The 4,473-nt window shown below is 37.9% G+C and overlaps 1 pseudogene across 1 annotated transcript; it reads left to right on the plus strand.

The window, feature by feature from the left end:
• The first annotated feature begins 377 nt into the window (after positions 1-377).
• Positions 378-3,899, plus strand: LOC110012717 (G-type lectin S-receptor-like serine/threonine-protein kinase CES101; annotated as a pseudogene). Its single transcript, XR_016066239.1, has 7 exons — positions 378-1,772; positions 1,864-1,971; positions 2,074-2,267; positions 2,470-2,680; positions 2,779-3,016; positions 3,112-3,262; positions 3,386-3,899. The product of XR_016066239.1 is annotated as a G-type lectin S-receptor-like serine/threonine-protein kinase CES101 (transcript).
• The last annotated feature ends 574 nt before the right edge of the window (positions 3,900-4,473 follow it).

Raw genomic sequence — 4,473 nt, forward strand, 5'->3', positions numbered from 1 at the left:
CGCGCATGGTGTAATAAGTTCCAAACTAATCAATTTGTCAATACATGTGATGTTTGTGTGTTACTCTCTCTGTAATTACATTCCATCTTACAATAATTTTTTAAATAACAGAGAGTTTACATGTAATTACACGTACTTTGATTATTCAAAGTAAAAACGTGGAGCCACTGAAATTAACCCTCTGGGCAAACTTTGAAGAAACTGACAATTCATGTTCACAAGCTTTCCGGCCAAGTAGGAATCCTTTCACATTGACTAATCTTCCTCTACTTATTCTATAATATTCAACACTTCAAAATTAAATATTACAAAACAATAAATAATTCAACTCACACACACACACACACACACACACGAATCCACCATCTGTCTGTTTGGGGCATCTCATGTATATATGTTTTGCAGTTCTCATTCATCAAAATCTTGATACATAGAAAACACACACACACACACACAGTACTTCATCTCTCAACATTTGTGTTTTTCACAAGAATCCAGTCTTCTACAAAATCTCACGATGCAAACTTCAAGTTATTATAGGACGCTTGTTTTCTTGATATTTGTCCAACGTTTGGGCTCGCAGTCCCAACAGGTTTCATCACTCGACACCCTCAAACCAGGAGACAGGCTGAAGCTGAACTTATCATCTCAGCTGGTTTCCGCCAATGGGATTTTCAGCTTAGGATTCACTACCATGGGAGCTCTAGATACAGCTTATTTAGGAGTAAGTCATACAAACAGCAGATACGTTCCTGTGTGGATTGGCAACAGAGAGCAGCCTGCTTCCACAAGTCAGGATCCCTTTCTCTCTGTAGACACCACGGGGAAGCTGTTTATCACTCACGGTACCAACGGAGGAGATCCCATCGAGCTATATGCCGGCGAATCAAGCAAGAAAAATAATGTATCAGTCACTTTGTTGAATACAGGGAATCTCGTAGTAAAAGAGATGAGCTCTTCAAATGGTGAAGTGATCTTGTGGCAAAGTTTTGATCATCCTACTGATACTCTTCTTCCAGGGATGAAACTGGGCGTCAACCACAGGAGTGGAAGAAATCGGGTACTCACTTCATGGTTCGGGCCACTTGATCCCGCTCCTGGAGCTTTTACTCTCGAATGGGATCCAGATGTAGGCAGATTGTTAGTCAGGCGACGAGGCATAGTTTATTGGACGAGCGGAAAGCTGAAGGACTACTACGATGAGTTGGTCGGTTTGAGACTTAAGGAGTTTGACAATATTCTTACCAAGCCGGATCCTGCAAACTTGAACTACAACTTCAGCGTTGTGAGGAGCGGTGATGAGGAACACTTCACGTATTCGCTCATGAATGTACCGGAATTGACGCCTGACAACCGAAACTTTTCAGGAATAAGGCTGGACTATCAGGGGTATTTATATGACAGGGACAGGCCTACTATTGCAAAGGCTGGTTTTTGTTATGGTTACGATGAAACTCACGCCAACCCGGGCTGTGAATTAAGAGAGCAGGCCAAGTGCAGGAATGACGGTCAGACGTTTGATTTTACATCGGGGGAGTTTAGGCATGTGAATGGAACACCAACTCCGGCTGTTTATGACAATAATTCAAGCCTCAGTATGAGTGACTGCCGAGAGAGCTGCTGGAATGACTGCGAATGCGTTGGCTATAAGAGTGGTAATGTAAGTGGTTGTGTGTATTGGAGAGGCACACATTTGGAGTTTGTGCGGACTAATCCTCCTGATGATTCATACGATAATACATTTGTTCTTGTTTCCACATCTTCAAGACAAGGTTTATTTTGAATTTAGCTCATCTGCATGATGTATATATTATAATTGAACTGAAATCATCATTAATCTTAATGTATTTTACCTTATGACAGGAAAGAGGAGACATGTCACGATCATCCATGTTGCAGTAAGTATAACAGTAGTGCTGTTTATCTTGGGCACTATTGTTGCTTTGTTCGTTATGAAAAAAATTAAAAAGGGTACGTATCTATGATAATATAGTAAAAATTAACCCTTATTGCTAGTTAACTTTGGACATTAATTTTTCCTCATCTTAATTTCTTGCGTCAATCATCGTACAGAGACAAGGAAGGAAGATCAATTACATGACCTGGTGACACTAGACGGATATACGGAAACTTACGAGCTCGAATGTGGAGGAGCTAAAAATCATCATGATCTTAGAATGTTTACTTATGCATCTATCCAATCTGCCACGAACAATTTTTCCTCGGACTATAAATTGGGACAGGGTGGTTTTGGCCCGGTTTATAAGGTAAAACTAATTACATTGATGAGTTCATTGCAAAGTACAAGTACTAATGTATTTGCTAAGTTTTATTGCATCATATAATTATGTGATTAGTCTGTTCAATTAATATATTGCAAAGGAGCTAGCTGGTAGTCAAAGTAATTTATAACAATAATCTTAATTAAATTCACATGTCATAGTTATGTTTATTCCTTTTTACGTGCAGGCAAAAACATCAGAAGGTCGAGATATAGCAGTAAAACTTCTTTCTCGACAATCTGGACAAGGACTGCTCGAGTTCAAGACCGAGCTTATACTCATTTCTAAACTGCAGCATGTGAACCTTGTCAAGCTTCTTGGTTTCTGCCTTCATGGAGACAACAAAATGATAATCTACGACTACATGCCTAACAAGAGTCTCGATTTCTTTCTCTTCAGTGAGTTTCTGTTCCCATCTTCACTTTCTTAATTATAGTTATATATATAATAGTAATGTATAACAAATGTTAATTTTTGCACACTGCATGCTTGACAGAACCTTCTAACAGGGAGCACTTGAGTTGGCAGCAGCAATTCAACATCATCGAGGGCATTGCTCAAGGACTATTATACCTTCACAAGCACTCCCGACTCAAGATAATTCACCGAGACTTGAAACCAAGTAACATATTACTTGACGAAGATATGAACCCCAAGATTTCTGATTTCGGTCTTGCTAGAATCTTTAAGCTATACGTGAGTGAAGCGAACACGACCAGGCGTGCTGGGACATAGTAAGTGACGAATTAACTAGTAATAATCTTCATATATTTGTATTGCTTTTTTTCTTTTTCTTAATAACAATTGATTGTGTGTCTGATCATCACAGTGGTTACATGGCTCCTGAGTACGCGATGCAGGGTATAGTCTCTGTAAAATCAGATGTGTATAGTTTTGGAGTTATAGTACTCGAGATTGTGAGCGGTCGGAAAAACAATAGCTTCCATCAAACCGAAGGCTCCCTGCACCTGATCGAACATGTAAGTTTTATTACAAAGAAAGAGCAAATGATCACATGCACGCAAATTATTTTCTTTCGTAAATGTATATTTTTGGTACACCTCTTCAGAATGAAAAACGTATATATGGAATAATTTGTGCAGGCTTGGGATCTCTGGAATGAAGGTTGTGCACTAGAAATGATGGATCCAACATTGAGGGCTTCATGCATTACGGATCAAGTGCAACGATTCATGCATTCGGGCTTCTATGCATCGAAAATCATGCAGTCGATCGACCCACGATTGAAGATGTTGTATTAATGTTAAAAAACGAAAGAACAAGTAGTGTATGGATGCCCAAGAATCCGGCATTTATCACTAGAAATAGTATATTTGATGAAGTAGAAACAAGTAAATCAGAGAAGCTGTTCTCATCAGCCAGTGAAATTACTCAAGTAGAAGGAAGATAGTAGTATATACATGTTGTTGTAGAATCTTGTGTTAGTAAGGCAGGCAATGCTGTTGTACGACATTTATTTACTACAGATGAAGTGCATATTCCGCAGATAGAGATGGGGTATACGATTCTTGTTTTGTTCCATATATAGGTTATTTCAGTCCAGAAAATGTTACATTTCTATTCGCCTTATACATAACAGACAAGCTTCTGGGCATGATGTACTCAACTTTTGATTAAGTAAATAGACAAGCTTTCTTGATTTTAATTTATGGGCTAAACTCCATTTTGCCCTTTGTATTTTTATGGGATTAAATGCAATTTTGGTCCTCTAATTATTTTCATTTCTTATTTTAGCCCTTTAATTTTTTACTGTTGTAAATTGGTCCTCTAGCTTTTTTACTTGCTCAATTTTGGTCCTCCTTTCGTTAGAGTTTCTCTAAAATGTCACCTGGATCTGATGTGGCGTTTTAAATTGGAAAAATTAATTTATTGGTTAATTATACATGATTGGCAATTACATGGATTTAAATAAAAAGAAATATTAAGGGAGTTTTTTTTACATATACTAGTCGTCATGACATGCCATCCCTGCGTGCATATAATAAAGCGTCTATTACAAAGGTACCAAGTCTATAATCTCTGCATTTATACTAACTTGGCAGAGTTCAAAAATAGGTTTGATTCAACAAGATAACTTAGCAAACAACAAGTAATCCACTTTAAATAAACTCACCAGGTCTAAATCCATGTCAGTTTAAAAACTCTCCAACTAATTCTCTACATCAGTGGA

The sequence above is a fragment of the Sesamum indicum genome, linkage group LG6 (assembly GCF_026168435.1).
Source record: "Sesamum indicum cultivar Baizhima isolate 11 linkage group LG6, ASM2616843v1, whole genome shotgun sequence".
Lineage (NCBI taxonomy): Eukaryota > Viridiplantae > Streptophyta > Magnoliopsida > Lamiales > Pedaliaceae > Sesamum > Sesamum indicum.